Below are 16,147 nucleotides of genomic sequence, written 5' to 3' on the forward strand. Positions count from 1 at the left end.
TTGAGACTTTGTCTCAAAACATGAAACAAAACAAAAAAACCCCAAACAAAAAAGCAGTTGTTCTGAGCAGAGAAAAAAAGAAAAAATTTTCCTCCTTCGAGAACAAAAGCCAATTGTAAACTCAAATTTAAATTCACAATGGCAACTCGAATTTTATTTGGATTTGAAAGCTGGACTGTCATTTGCTTGTTGCCTTAGACCTATCTCCAATTCTCATTGGCTATTACCTTACATATCACAATGGGGGTTTTTCTGCCCTGCCAGCAATCCCAGTGTCATCATGTCACCAACATAGTTTGTCACTAAAGACCCAGCTGGATTATGAATGTTCCCCACCCAGTGTTTCACCCTCCTAGTCAACAAATTGCAGTGCTGACTAATCAGACTAGCTGTGCCACAGGGCACTGTTGGGTCATGGTGAACTAGCAGGGGGTAGGGTGGCAGGAAATCCCTCTTGTGCTGCAGAGATGACGCGCTCTACCCTCCTATGGAGAAATGTGACATCAGAAGAATGGGCAGAACAGAGATTCTTAAGATCCGCAGCTGACACTGGAGGATGCAGGATTTCACTGAATCCCCTATAATTTTCCCGAAGAACTCAGAAGGCAATATATGAAGATTATCAGCTGAAGCTTGGTCAGGGAGGTGCCTGAAAATTCTGCTTTGGAACATTGGATGGTGCCATTTGGGTAAGGGGTGGGGAGGAGGCTAGTCATAGAGGTGGACCTCAGGGGAATGGCCAGTCAGCTCGGAGGGTGGCAATGTCTTTTCTTGTTAGCTGAGAAGACATGAGCACTTTGAGGGTCTGATGTGGCTTGTTTAAAAAAGGTAACTTGTTTAATGTAAGCTACCCCTTGAAGGGAAGTAGTTCCTTTATTTCTAATTTTGTTCTTGAATTAGCACACTTAATAGCACAAAACGATTTCACCGTGACTATTCCATCCTATGGTATACGTTGAACAAGTTCACCCTCCACTGTATTCCCGTTCTCCTCTCCACTCCTTCCTCTCCTGGAATTAGTTCCTTTGTATTTAGTTCCTCTAATTTTACTTCTACCAATTTTATCTCTTTCAGGCTTAGGTGATTGGGCCTTAGTTCTGCATTAAGGCTATCTTGGTCTTTTTTTTTTTTTTTTTAATTTTAGTAACTTTAATCACTTCTTAAAATTTAATTTCCAGGCTGAAGAGTCTCCCCCATCCCCCCTTTGTGTATCAGACTCCAGCCTCTTGGATGTGAGTCCTGGGAAGCTTTTTCCTGCACCCTTTGTTTTCCTTGCTGTGGTTCCAAGGGGCAGACAGACAATAGCTGTGGACATAGGCTTGCGCTAAAGCTTAGGAATTTCCTTTGCCCACTATCAAGAGCTCTGACAGTCAAGGCCTCAACCCCTTGAGTGTGATAAATTCCTCCTGCAAGGAATCATTTTTTTTTCTGCAGGCCAGCTCTTACAGTTCCTTTTCTAATAGACTGAGTATGTGACCACAGCTGTTCTTGGTTCCTAAGGTAGAGCGCAATACAGACGCTCACCCGTCCCAAACCATTCTGGGCAAATGGACATAGATCCTCAATGCTTAAGTGGTTTCTCATCTACCATTACTTCAAAACCATTTAAAAACCATTCTGAATTACATGTTTAAGAGTTAGTGGGTGCGTATACATTTTTTAGCAGTTGGGCACAAATCGTAATATGTTGACCTGGCAATAAAAGGTAAACTGCTGTTTTGGGCAAGAGTTGACAAAAGCTTTCGGCATCCCAAAGCTTTCACAAGATGACGCTTGGCATTATATTGACCATTGCCACAACACACGCTCCTGCCCAAATCTAATGTGTAGCCTGTCCCACAGAGTCGGGGAAAAGCGTCCGGGAGCCGCGGTGGCCCTTCCCCGTCAGCTCTAAACTGCTTCCCTTTTCGGAGACAGGGAAGCCCCGAGCCGAGTTGTGGTACCGCGATGGAGCACTCTCCCCTCTGTCCCTCCATGCCTTGCACTGTTTACACTCAGTTCCTGGCCAAACCACAACTCCCAAGATGCATCGAAGTTGTAGCGCGGTCAGAGGGGCAGCTTCCGGTTTAGGCCAGCGCGCCTGCGCACGGGATGCGGTCTGATTGGGTTGAGCATCCTCGTGCGATGTGCGTCACGACGACGAGCGGTCGCGGGGGCGGGGAGACGCGGCGGCGGCGGTCGCGGCGGCGCGAGCACGATCCCAGACGAGGTATCACGGCGGCGGCAGCGGCGACGGCTTCACCGGGCTGGGCCCCCTCCCTCCTCCGTTCCCCCCTCCTCCCCCTTCCCCTCAGCGCTGCTTCCCGAAGGAGTCCGAGGTGTGCGGCGAGGCGGCGGCGAGCTCCGGGTGAGCATCTCTGGAGTGCGAGCGCCGTTTCCCGGGCGCAGAGGGAAGGAGAGCCCGGGGTCGGGGAGGAGGCGAGCGCTGAGGGCAGGTGTCCCCTCGCGGGCCGGGGACTGCGCGCGCTTGTCCCACCCTCAGCTTGGTCCCCGAACTCTGACCGATGTCGCCCCGTAGGGTGTGCGGTGGCTGAGGGGCGGCCGTGAGGGGCCTGATGCTCCCGCAGCCCTTGCAGCTGCTTGTGACAGTCGCCTAGCGCGCTCGCCCCTCCTAAAGGGGTCCGAAGCCCCTCGCCCCTGGCTCTTGCTCTTCTTTGCTGCTGGTCTTTTCCGGACTCCGTGTCTTTTGTCACTTCTCGGAAGGTCTGGGTGGCAGGCTTCGGAGGAGTTGTGCCCAGTTCTACTTCTGGCGGCTGTGGCGCGGAGGTGTCGTCCACCTTTTCTGGGGTGGCGCTCTGGTGGCCAGCCCGCTTGGGACGGCACTCGGGCCCTGCTCTCCGAGCCCCTGTGGCTTTTCGTCTGCCAGCGTTGGCTTGTTATTGAAACGGCTGGCAGAAGGGCTGTAAACTTTAGTTTTGGGGTTTGTGACAGAGTTTGGATGGGAATCGGATGCTTTTTTTTCCTTCTCCTGGCTTTTGACCTTGATTGAAACTTTTACCTCTGGAATCTGACAACTTCATGAGATGGTTCATCAATGAATTTTAGTAGAAAGATTCAACGTTCAACTGGGATTTTATAGGGCTCAGTGCTTCGTTGCAGGTTCCCCCCCCCCCCCAGTAGAATGGTCTTTTAGTTCTTAAAAATTTTTTGACTCTGGATTTCTCAGCCTTATATTATTCCTACTGTATCTCTAAAAAAGTAGATCTTTCACCCCACTTCCCCAAGAAATCACTTAAAACACGAAGGCTGTTGTAACATTTAAAATTATTGATCAGAAAACTCTTCCCAATGAAATTCCTTCTTTTCAAAGCTTTATTTATTTACTATGAGACAGGGTCTCACTATGTAGCCCAGGATGGCCTTCAACCTGGCCTCCTGCCTCAGCTTCCCAAGTGCTGTGATTACAGGAGTGGGCCATCACCACCTCTGGCTCAAAGCTTTATCTTGTTTTATTTTATTTTGCAGTACTGGGTATTAAACCCTGGCCCTTGAGCTTGAGCTGTGCCTCTAGCCCTCAAAGCTTTATTTTTTAAAGGGGAGATTACAAACTTGTGAGTTAGGAAGTTTGAAGTGTCCTCTTACAAAGGTCACCGTAGGGTTTCTTTTCACCACCCTCTGGCTCTTACACTGTTAGAAGATAATTCTTACCTTTACTCTTTCTTAAAGATTTGTCACATTGTTGATCGTGATGATCTGTAAACTAAAATTATTTCATGGGTAGGTGAGGCTTGTACAAAAATGGTGGCAGCTGATTGGTGGTAAATTACGAAATGTAAATATAAAAGGCATTTTTCTTTTGGCTTTTTTTTTTTTACTGCCTACCCAGTATATGTTTCTATCTGGGTGTGGACTACTTAGCAGCAGATTTCATTTTCTCTGGGTACTAGCAGAGAGGGTAAGATTTTCGGAGCTTCAGAGGTTTTTTTTTTTTTGTATCCCTGGTCTCATCCTATGAATTTATAAATGAGTGGATAGTTTCCATTAATAGTATCAATTTGGCTAGTGCATTTTCTTTAGTATAAGTCATATTTTGTTTTCCTAAATGAAAACAATTTTTTATTCTTTATTTCAGAAGTTTGCAATCTTTATAGTCTGCAGGCCTACTGCCTATTTTTTTAAATAAAGTTTTTATTGGAACACAGCCATATGCAGTTGTTACCATTTGTGACTGCTGTTGTGGTACAATGGCAGAGTTGTGTCATTGTACCAGAGACCAATATTATCTGCAGAGGCTAAAATATTTATTATGTAGCTCTCTTTTAAAAATGATGCACATTTAAGGCTGGGTGTGGTGGTTCATTTCTGTAATCCCAGTACTCGGAGGCTGGATGATTCAGAGTTGAAGGTCAGTCTCAAAAAAAAGAAAAGAAAAATGCATACTCAATGTAAAATGAGTCAAAAAACTTTAAAAGAGGAAGTAAAAATTCAGAATTATACCGGAGGGTTGTATATGTGTGTGATATTACCCTTATAGAATCACTTGGTGATTATTTTTATGGAAATGGAGTCATGAATAATTGTTGCTTTGTAATCTGCTTTTTTAAAATAAAAAAGTTTCAGGGTTTTATTTGGCTTTGGTATTTTTCTGCATTGAAGACCTCACTAGAAAGGGGGTTTATTAAGCCATTTAATACCTGCAGCAGCTCTGTGAGTACATACTGCTACTCCTTTTTTATAGGTGAGGAGACTGCGCATGGAGAAACTTAACTGCTGAAGTTCATCAGCTAAGTGTTGGAGCTGGGATTTGAAACAATGTAGTCTCGTTTCAGAACACAAGCTCTTCACATGCTACAGAGCCTCTCCTTACAGTACAGAAAGTTTAGTCAGTCCAGATGGATACAATAGAACATTTCTCCTCATATTCTTACTTCAAGTTAAGTTCTTTGTAGATAACCACTAGTAACAGAGACAGATTTTTCTAGCACTCTTTGTCTGCATATACAAGTATTTGTAAATCTGTCTGCATATGTAAAATTGAAAAGTAGACTTTTTTAGACGGGTTTTAGATTTACAGAAATTTGAACTGACAGTACGGAAAGTTCCCTTATTTTCTCCCCTCTTGGTTCCCTTATTACTGACATCTTGTACATTTGTTGTGGCACATTTGTTTTAGTTGATAAACCAATACATTGTTATCAATTTGTTCATAGTTTACATTAGGGCTTATTTTTTGTGTTTAAAAAAAATTTTTTTTTAATGGACTCAAACCACTCATTGTTCAGCAGTGTGCTTTTTTTTTTCTTTCAAAATACAGTGTGTCTGGACTGGTGGTATGGCTCAAGTGGTAGAGAGCCTGATTTGCAAGTTCGAAGCCCTGAGTTCAAACCCCAGTCCCACCAAAAAAAAAAAAATAAATAAGTAAACATACATGCACTCACGCAAATACTTTTTTTGTCATTGAGATTCCCTGTGTAGGCCCGGGAGGCCTGGAGCTTGCAATCAGAGGCTTGGCATCAGCCTCCCAAGTGCTAGGAGTGCCAGTGAGTGCCATCATGGCTGGCTAATGAAAATATTCTTTTTGTTTTATTTTGAGACAAGGTCTCCATATGTAGCCCAGGCTGGTCTGAAATTGGTAATCTTTCTGCCTCAGCCTCCTTAATGCTGGGATGGTTTACAGGCATGTATCACCATATCCCTGGTATAAATAGTCTTGGTTTTCTAATTTTCAGATCAGTGATACAAATTTAGCTGTTTTCTTTGGAATAGAAAACTTGTTTAGAAGTTTCTTTTTAAAATTATATCTTGCCTGGTGCAGTGGTTCTTACCTGTAATCCTAGTACTTAGAAGGTTGAGGCAGGAGGCTTGGCAGTGCAAGGCTAGCCTGGGCTACATAGTGGTACCTTGCCTCAAAAATGATATCATAGTGCTAATTGCTTTTCTCCAAAGGAATGCTTTTTTTTGAGAAGTTGTGTGTGTCAGGGTCTGATTTTGTAGCCCAGGTTGACCTTAAACTTGAGGCATCAGCCTGGCTGGACTTTGGGATTTTTTTTTTTTTTTATGAAGGCCTGTACATGTTCCAAAAAGTAGCTTGCTTCTCTTCACTATCTATTTGAAAGTATTTCCTTTTTGGGGTTTCCTTGGAGGCAACACTGACTTTTTCCTTTGATGGACTGTGTAGATTTTCTGGAAGTCTTCCTGAGTCTTTGGGTCTCTGCTCCTCCACCATCATGCTTCTTGGAATTTCGTGCAGCTCTGTATTGAAACAGTGGTCCCCATCAACCCTTCACTGTCAGTGTCCTCTTTGAGACTGGTGCTTCTTCACCCATCTTTATTGTTTTCAGCTTTCAGAGCTTATGTTCCTAGAATGTAATCTTTAGCACCTAATTCTTCATATTCTTGCACTTTTGATTTTTCAAGGTCTGTGTGGGCTTACCCTGGGATTTCTGCTGCAACGTCTAAAGGTCTGGAAGAATTGAATCAAAGTTCTAGCAGGCATCATCACTTTTTTATCTTTGTTTGTGTTATACTGGGCCAGGTCTTGAGCAAGTTCTGTAGTCATGGCTGGGGGACACTGGGCTGTTATCTTTTTTTTTTTTTTTTTCTTTTTAATAGCATTGATTTCTACTGTTAGGATATCCCCAGAATTTTTGTATATAGCAGAATGGTTGGTCACAGTCATCAGCAATAATGGCTGATCTTTAGGACGACTAGATGGTGAGATGCTTGCATACAAACAGATGTTTGTTACCTTAGTATGTTTGCAAAAACTTTTGCCGAAGGACATAGAAGTTAGAATGCTCATGAATTGCTAACAATCTGGAGATAAGGTTCACAAACGTTATCTTCACTTCAAATCTCTCCTTAGCGTATATGTATGTGTGGGTGTGTGTGTCAGTTGCTTGGGATTGAGCCTCTGTAGTGCTTGTGCATGCTAGGTAAGCACTCTTATCAATTGAGCTATGTCCCAGTCTTTTTGTTTTTATTTTGTTTTTGAGATGGAGTTTTGCACTACCTTTGCCTGGGCTGGCATTGAACCCATGATCTTTCTTCCTGCCTCTGCCTCCAGAGTGGCTGGGATTGTAGGTGTGTACCACCATGCTTGGCACTTTAGTGCACAAACCTTGAGGATCACAAATGAAGTGAACAGCTTTATTTTTTTCTTTATATTTTGGGCACATTCAGACCTTTGTCTTATGTGTGGCACCTCTCTTCCCCATGACATATTGCAGTAGTAGGTCTCTTGCTGTTGGCCTTTATTTTCATATTCTGAGTTGCTGTACTGTTTGTTTCTCTTTTTTTCCATCTTGTTATAGGATGAAATTCAGGGCAGCAAGCTGGGTATGGTGGCCATTGCCTGTAATCCTACCATTTGGGAGGCTGAGGGAGGTGTATCATGAGTTCGAGGCCAGTGTGGGTTACATACAAAACAAGACTCTGTCTCAAAACCAAACAACCTCCTCCCCCACCCCCCCCCAAAAAAAAAAAAAAAAAAAAAGAAAGAGTCAAGGCAGCAGCCAATATCTTGGTGACTTTAGAGAAACATGCAGTTGTGATAACGCTGAACAGTTTTGGTATCATTCCAGATGTTTCTTGTGTAGAGGTCAGTCATCATAGTTAAAGTTATCTTGGTGTATATGTAATTCTGTAATAGTATATTCACTTTGTTTTTGGGTTTTTCACTTCTTGAAAAATTTCTTATTTTTAAATTATTTGGGGTGGTACTGGGGTTTGAACTCAGGCCCTTCCGTTTGCTAGGCATGCACCCTACCAGTTGAGCCACCGCCCTGGCCCTTGGACTTACATTCTTAATATCAGTCATGATGAGAGTATATAAGGTCTCAGAAGCTTATTATGGCAACAGAAGTTCAAAGAAGAGCTCTAGCAAACTTGTGCATTGATGTGATTCTTATTTCTCAGTGAGGTCATAGCTGTGAAAAATGTTATAGAAGATCCAGAGTCAAGACATAATTATACCAAAGCAGGTCCTTTAGCTCTTGAAAGTTATCTGGATGATCTAGGCAGCAGTGACCAATCTGTGCCATAAATATCACTAGCTCAGTTTTTTGCTGGGTGTATTTGGTTATAATTTGATTTCTCCACCCTGAGTTTATATTGCTGTAGAAACTCTTCAATGGGTCTACTTTATTGGATCCTATAATGCTGGAGGTTGCTGGGCAGCTAGTTTCTGTTTCTCGTGGACATACTGGCTGCTCACTGTATCTGCAGTGAACAGTTCTCAGAAACCTACACCACTGACACTTGCCAACCCATCTCGGCTGTGGCATGAAATTGTGCTTTTGGATGTGACCAGAAATAGCACTTGGGAGCTTGGCAGGTGGTGCCATCTTGGCTTGTAGTAGTATGTTTTTAAAAATTAATGTTTGTAGATAGCTTTCCATGTCAATAAATCTGCATTTACTTTTTTTTTTGGCATTGCTAGAGATTGAACCTAGGGCTTTGGTACACACTGAGCTACATTCCCAGTCCCTGCTTTTCTTTTTTTTTGGTGATACTGAGGTTTGAACCTCATGCTTGCTAGGCAGGTGCTATATCACTTGAGCCATGCCCCCAGGCCTGTTTTTTTGTGCTGGGTATTTTTGAGATACACTGTTAAGAACTATTTGCTTGGGCTGGCTTTTAACTGAGATCCTCCTGATCTCTGCTTCCCGAGTAGCTAGGATTACAGGAGTGAGCCTCTGGTGCCCTTTTTTTTTTTTTTTGAAACCAGGTTTCCCAATGTAACCCACACTGGCCTTGAACTTGAAATCCTCCTTCCTTGGTCTCCCAATGCTGGGATTATATATATGTGCCACCACACCTGGTATTCTCTACTCTTCTGTAATATTTTAGTGGTATTGGGGTTTGAACTGAGGGCTTGGTGCTTGCTAGGCAGGTGCTCTCTACCTGCTTGAGCCACACTTCCAGACTTTTTTGCTCTGGTTATTTTGGAGAGATAGGGTCTCACTTTTTGCGTGGTGTGGACTGCACCTTCTACCACATCCTGCTTTATATTGGTTGAGATGGAGTTTAAGCTTTTTGCCCACACTGGTGTGGAACTTTGATCCTCCCCATCTCTGCTTCCTAAGTATCTAGGATTACAGGCTTGAGCCGCCAAGCTTGGCTTTGGATGGGCTTATTTTAATAGTGTTCCTGTTGTTGAATTTTTCCATCGTTTAAATGTATATTGTCTTTATGCATTACACTGCAGTTATTACATGCTAATTCTTTGTAGTAATTTTCTGATAGTCCAGTTGAAGGAAATACATGCTCATTTTGATGTATATTAGCAGCTGCCATCCAGAAAGGTAACAGTAATATAAACTCTCACCAGAAATGTGTATGAAGTGTAGCTTCTTCATTCCATTGTGAGCTTTTTAAAAATTTTTGCTTATCTGATAGGTGATTAAACATTGGCAGTATATTTTGGCTGTCCAGTTAGGAGCTAATTTTCATTTAAAAAATTTTTGAGATAAGTTCTCATTGTGTAGCCCAGGCTGGCCTTGAACTCAGATTTTTCTGCCTATGTCTCTTGAGTGCTGGGATTGTAGGTGTGCACCATCATGCTTGGCCTGATATGTGTGCATATATATATATATATGTATATATTTTTTGGGGGGGTTGCTAGCATTCTTTTAAAGCTGGAGGAGAATGACTTTGGGTGGGGTTCGAATTCTGTTCTTCCTCATACTCCCTTAGTTGGAGCTACTCCACCTACTTAGGTTCTCTACTTAGCTCTTGAAAGCATATGATTTTGCTGTCTGTGATAAAAATGAATGTGACTGACTAGTACACAGTACAGTCATGTGCAGGTTAAAGACAGAGATCTGTTCTAAGATGTGTTGGGTGATTAGTTGTCATGTGAACATCAGAGAGTATACTTACACAAACCTGGACGCCAACTTGACATGGCCTCTTGATCCCATCAAGAAATCTGGTAAGCACACGACAAATGGGGCTGCTGCCAGTGTAACGCTGTTTTACAGTAAACTTTTCATAAGTAGGAGAAGCACATACAGTGCAGTGAATGTGTATGCCAGGATGTACTCATGTGTTACCTTTGTTGAGTAGATCACCATAACGCGAAGTGATGTGCTGTAATTTTTCAGTGGCTGTGTAGTGATAGGGCTTTTCAGTTCCACTATGTTGTGGTGAGGTGGCTGTTGTATGTGCGTCTCATTGACTGCATTGTTGTTATATGACACATGATTATATTTTTTGAGAGTATAGCATTTTTTCTTTTGGCCGTACTGGGGTTTGAAGTCAGGGCTTCATGCCTTTTAGGCAGGAGTGCCTCCACTTGAGCCATTCTTCCTGTTCTTTTTGCAGTGGATCTGGACTGAAATCCCCTATTTTGTGCTTCCTGCTTTCACTGAGACGACAGGTGTACGTCACCATGCCCAGCTTTATATTGATTGAGATGGGGTCCCAAGAACTTTTTTTGCCCAAGCTGGCATTGAACCGTGATACTCCTGATGTCAGCCTCTCAAGTAGCCAGGATTGCATGCGTGATCCACTGGTGCCTGATTGTGTAGCCTAGTGGATGTACTGTATCTATTGGCATTCCTGGTATATGTTGCAGGTGGTGAGTAAATGAAAACCTTTTTTGAAACCTCAGTTGGTTCATGTTCTTTTGAGCTTACTGCTGAGTGAAGTGCTTTAACTTTTTAAAAAATAACTTTCAAAGTCTTTGTGAAATATAAATATTGAAAAAAATACAGCATAAAGTGGCCATCTTGATATGCTTTTCTAAGCACGGTTGGTATTCAGAAATTAGAAGTTTAGGACTTAATTAAATAGAGGATTTGTTTCACATTTCCCATGGTTTTGGAGTTTTTGGATTGGCGTATACCAGTTAGGTGGGGATGTATGTTGACTAATGATATTACAGCTTGGCTTAATTAGATATCATAAGAGTTCAGACAGGGAAAAGGCAAGCTTGATTTTGGGAATTGCCAGTTTATCTTCAGTGATGAAAGAATACTAATGGGAGGGACACTTAAAGTTTTTTATTGAGGACTACAGAAATATGAAAATTTCTTTATGAGTGTTACACATTCTTATTGGACCTCTGTATTTCCTAGAACATTCATGTACCAGAAAGCAATATACAAAGCATGTAGTCTTGAAGAGGCAAAATTAATTAGCTTATTACCTTTTAATCATTTAGGCTTTTTTTTTTTTTTTGGATGTTTATTGTTAGAATATTGGCTAATTATTTGTCATTGGCAGCATGTTCACTTTAATACATGTGTCCTGCAATTTTAATATAATGAACACGTATGCATAGCTGTATTTGCATACTCATTCCTTTGGCCATGGAAGAAGTGGTAGTGGTGGGGGTTATATTATGAAAACTTTCTAGCAGAGTGGAATAAATTTTTTTTTTTAAATTTCCTTGAAATTTATTGTATCCCTTTTCATCTTAGGAGGAATTTCTGGCAACTTAATATAAAAGATCAAGGGGTGTAATAAAATATGTGTAAAAAAGAGAAACCAGGGACTGGGGGCATGGCTCACGTGGTAGAGCACTTGACTAGCAAGCACAAGGCCCTGAATTAAACACTCCAGTACTGCCCAAAAGCAAGAAAGCCTTCACAAGAAGAGAAACCAGGAAAAGGATTGAGCAGATTTCATCACCAACTGGCCACAGAATTTAATGGAAGTAAAGGGAAAAAAATGGAAGAATGGTAAAATACGTAGCATTAAATTGCAGGAAGATAAAACCAGTTTTTCAGGGGTAAATTTTTTTGATGGTACTGGGATTTGTGTTGGCCAAGCACTTGAATCATGCCCCCAGGCCTTTTTGCTTTAGCTACTTTTCAGATAGGGTCTCACGTTTCTTGCGGGGGTGGGGGGGTGGGGGTGTGGGGGGGGCGGGGGGGGCGCCGGCCACCGATCCTCCTACTTAGAACTCCCCTGTAGCTGGGATTACAGGTGTGCACCATCACACCTAGCTTTTTTGTTAGGATGAGTCTTTCTAACTTTTTGCCTGAGCTGGCCTGGAATCATGATCCTCTTGATCTCTGCTTCCTGAGTAGCTGAGAGCCACCTCACCCAGCCAGTGGTGAATATCTTTTTTTTTTCATGGTCCTGGGAGTTGAACTCAGGGCTTCACACTTGCTAGGCAGTTGCTCTACCACTTGAGCCACTCTGCCAGCCCCTTTTTTTGTGTGTGTGTGTGTATTGGGTATTTTCGAGATAAGGTCTCACTAACTCTTTATCTGTACTGGCTTTGAACCATAGTCCTCATCTCTGCCTCCTGGGTGCATGGGATTACTATGCCCAGCTATTCCCTTCCCCCCTTGTGGGACTGGGCTTTGAACTCAGGGCTTCATGCTTGTTGGGCAGGCACAGTACCATCTGAACCACTCCTTCAGTCCATTTTGCTCTAATTATTTTGGAGATGGGGGGGGGAGTCTCATAAACTAATTGCCCAGGCTGGTCTGAAACCTCCTTCCTCTAATCTTAGCTTTCCAAGTAGTTAGATTGCAGGTGTGAGCCACTGGTGCCTGGCTTCTCGTTTTTTTTTAAAGACTTTTATATATGGTTATATCTTCTTGGATTATATTTCATTTTCTACAGACAAGTAACTACTGTCTTGAATTTGTTGATCATTCCTACTTCCTGTTTCTGTATAAATACTATATAGATATATCTTCATTAAAAAAATAGTATTGTTTTGCATATTTTCAAACTTCATGTAAATGCTGTTTTACCTACAGTAATTTATCTTTTATGAAACATGTTTTTTTAGATTAGTATGAAATTGGTGATATTTTACCTTTATTTTTTGGAGGAGGGTTGCTGGGATGGAACCCTGGGCCTCGTGCATGCTAAGCACATGCTTTGCCACTCAGCAGTGCCCAGCCCAGTGTTCTGCCATTTTTGACCCACACAATGGCAGTTTTGTGTATCCAACCAAGTAATGGTAGCTATCACGTCTATCTACTGTATAATCTCAGTCTATTATATAATTATAACCAGCTTAAATTCTCATGTTGATAGGCGTTTAGGTTAGATTATTAGATTAAAGACAATGCTAGCCAGGTGCCGTAATCCTTAGTTATTTAGGAGTCTGAGTTCAAATTCCAGTCCCACTAAACAAACAACTCCCCCCGCCAAAAAAAAAAAAAAACCAAAAAAATTCAAAAACCCAATGACACACTGAACAGTCTTGATCAGGAATTCTTTGGCACATATTTAAGATCTTTTGCAAGTATTCCTTATATATCTTGTTGTGGTGCAACCATTGAACCCAGGGCTTTATCCATGCGAGGCAAGCATTCTATCACTGACATCCTCAGCCCTGCAAGTTGCTCTTGTTTTTTCTAAGACAGTATCTCACTGTGAAGCCCAGGTTGTTTCAAACTCTGATTTTCCTGCTTCTTGCTCATTAGTGTTAAGATTACAGATATGAGTCACCATAACCTTCCCTGCACATATTCTAAACTGCATGCTGTGACTCCTTAAGGGGTTGTGAAATCAATTTAGGGATTCAGATAGAAAGCTAAGTTATCAGGTTGTGTTGCAGGCATACAGATAACATGTTTTGTGAGTTTTAATTTCTGTATGTATATGTGCTATAAAGTTGGAAGTCAGATCTTAAGACTGAAGGTTTTGGAGGTTTTTTGGTTTGTTTTCTTGTTATTTTTGAGGTAAGTCTCCCTGTATAGCCTAGGGTGACACTGAATTCTCTGATCCTTCAGCCTCAGCCTCCCTAGCTGCTGGTTATGGAAAATTTTTAACTGTTTTGGATGTTGTTAAATTGCTCTTAAAATTTATCACTTTGTGTTTTTTAGCACCAAATATGAGAATTTGCCACCTCCAAATCCTTATGGTTCATGACATCATCAGGTTTTTCTTAGATGTTTACAAATCAGATGAGTGTGAAACGCATTGTCTTTTATTTTTTTGACCAATTATGAGATTGTGTTTTCACATGTTGGATGACTTCAATTTTCAGTTTTTTAAAACATTTTTTTGAGAGTGTTAGTAAGTTTTCTGTTTCTTAAATACACATTTTTTTGTTTGTTTTTGTCAGTGCTGTGATTTGAACTCGGGATCTCATGCTTGCTAGGCAGGCACTCTACTACTTGAGCCACTCTACCAGCCCTAGTTTTCTATTTCTTGAGTTGGCGCTTCTTTGTTTTTCTCACATAGCCAATTGAATTGTTTTTTTAAATTGACTTTAGGAGTTATTATATATTCTGATTATGTCTTTTGAGTGAATTGCAAATAACTTTTCTCAGTCTGTGGTTTATCTGTTAACTTTATATGGTTTGTTTGCTGAATGGAAATGATTATCATATCTATCACTTTTGGACATGCGTGACAGTTCATGCCTATAATTCCAGGATGTGGGAGGCTGAGGTAAGAGGGTGGGGAGTTAACACCAACCTGAGCTGTTAAGGGGACCCTGTCTTAAACAACAGCAACAACCACAAAACTGATTACTTTTTCCTTACTGGCGTTTAACCTTTGTGTTTTAATCAAGAAATCAGTTTGCTACTTAAAGGTCATTAAGATTCTCTCGTTTTTCAAAAAGATTTCATAGTTTGCTGGGTACCTGTGGCTCATGCCTGTAATGTTAGCTACTTGGGAGGCTGAGATTTGGGAGGATGGAGAGTTGAGGTGAGCTAGAGGAAATAACTTTTTTTTTTTTTTTTTGCAGTACTGGGGTTTGAACTCAGGGCCTACACCTTGATCCACTCCACCAGCCCTTTTTCGTGATGAATTTTTTCGAGATGGGGGGGTCTTGAACTATTTGCCTGGGCTGGCTTTGAACTCCGATCCTCCTAATCTCTGCCTCCTGAGTAGCTAAGACTACAGGTGCTAGCCACTGGTACTGGTCTCTCTCTCTTTCCCCTCCTTCTCTTCCTCCTTTTTTCCTTCCTTCCCTCCCTTCATTCGAGGCCCACCCCAGGCAAATGCTTCTTGAGACCCCATCTCCAAAATAACCAGAGCAAAATGGACTAGCAGAGGACTGGCAGGTGCTCAAGTGGTAGAGCACCTGCTTGGCAAGTGTGAGGCCCTGAGTTCAAACCCCTGTGCCACCAAAAAAGAAAAAAAAGTTTTCAGTTTGTTTTTTATATTTAGGTCTGAGTTTGCCTAAAAAAAATAAAATAAAATGTCCTTGATATATGATGTGAGGGTAGGGATCCAGTTTATTTTTTATCTTTTATTTATTTTTGGTGTTTCTGGAGTCTGAACTCCGGGCTTCATGCTTGCTAGGCAAGTTGCTTTACCATTTGAGCCACTCTGACAGTCCTTTTTTGTGTTGGATATTTTTGAGAGGGTCTCTCAAACTCTTTGTCTGGGCTGGCTTTGAACCACAATCCTACTGATCTCTGCCTCCTGAGCAGCTAGGATTACGATTATAGCTAAGAGCCACTGGTGCCTGGCTTTAATTTTTATGTGCATATCCAGTTACCTCAGCATGTTAACAGTGTTTAAAATTTTGCATTGTAATTCTTTTAAGCAGAGCACGATTACAGTTTTTTTTTGTCTTTCTCCAGGCTGCTTCACATGTTCAAATTTGTGACCTCTGAGCTAGGGGTATGTGATTGGTGGATTACTTGATCCAGAAATAGAGCCTAGAGGAGTATATAAATGTAGAGCATGTTTTGTAGTTCACCCAGATGTCCTTTCTGTTAACTTTTTGTTGTTGTTGTTGTTGAAATTGATTTGCAGACAGTTTTGAGGTTACTTTAATAAGGAAGTAAGATTGCTTGGTCATTGCATTAGTACTTACAGTTCTCAGACTTTGGAAATTAGATAAGCAGGTAGTTAATTGATATCTTAATCTAAAACTTACGAGCATTTGGTTGCTGTTAGCACATGTTCTGAAGTTTATGACTTTCTTTTTTCTCTTTTTGAGACAGGGTCTTGTAGCCCAGGCTGGCCTTGAACACAAGCTCCTGCTTCATTTGGTCTCCCAGGTTGTGGGGTTACAAGTTTGTGACTTTTAATTTTGATTTTATGATAATCATTTGAGTATTAACTTTCTGAGATATTTGATAGGAATTACTCAAAATCACTTAGTTTAAGAATAAGAACTGTTTTTTTTTTTCATTTAGGAAAGAAAAAATTATTATACCTTTAGTCTGACAAGAATTGTTGCTGAGGCCCACAGATAGTTAAATATTCTACATTTTTCTTTTCTTTTTTTTTTTTTTAGGTGATACTGGGGTTTGAACTCAGGGACTTG

At 41.4% G+C, this 16,147-nt stretch overlaps 1 protein-coding gene and 1 pseudogene across 2 annotated transcripts in view; one reads left to right on the plus strand and one right to left on the minus strand.

Annotated features, from left to right (window-relative positions):
- Positions 1-531: 531 nt before the first annotated feature.
- Adipor2 (adiponectin receptor 2) overlaps positions 532-16,147 on the plus strand; it is a 76,800-nt gene continuing 61,184 nt past the window's right edge. The window contains exon 1 of one of the 2 annotated variants that reach the window (XM_074076377.1): positions 532-689. The gene's annotated coding sequence lies outside the window, so the exon portion shown is untranslated. Of the gene's footprint in view, positions 690-2,182; positions 2,348-16,147 lie in introns of those variants that run through there. The other variant, XM_020159168.2, reaches the window with a different exon arrangement.
- Positions 6,114-10,016, minus strand: LOC109683374 (protein SDA1 homolog pseudogene; annotated as a pseudogene).

This window comes from Castor canadensis, chromosome 6, assembly GCF_047511655.1.
Source record: "Castor canadensis chromosome 6, mCasCan1.hap1v2, whole genome shotgun sequence".
In the NCBI taxonomy this organism is placed as follows: Eukaryota; Metazoa; Chordata; class Mammalia; order Rodentia; family Castoridae; genus Castor; species Castor canadensis.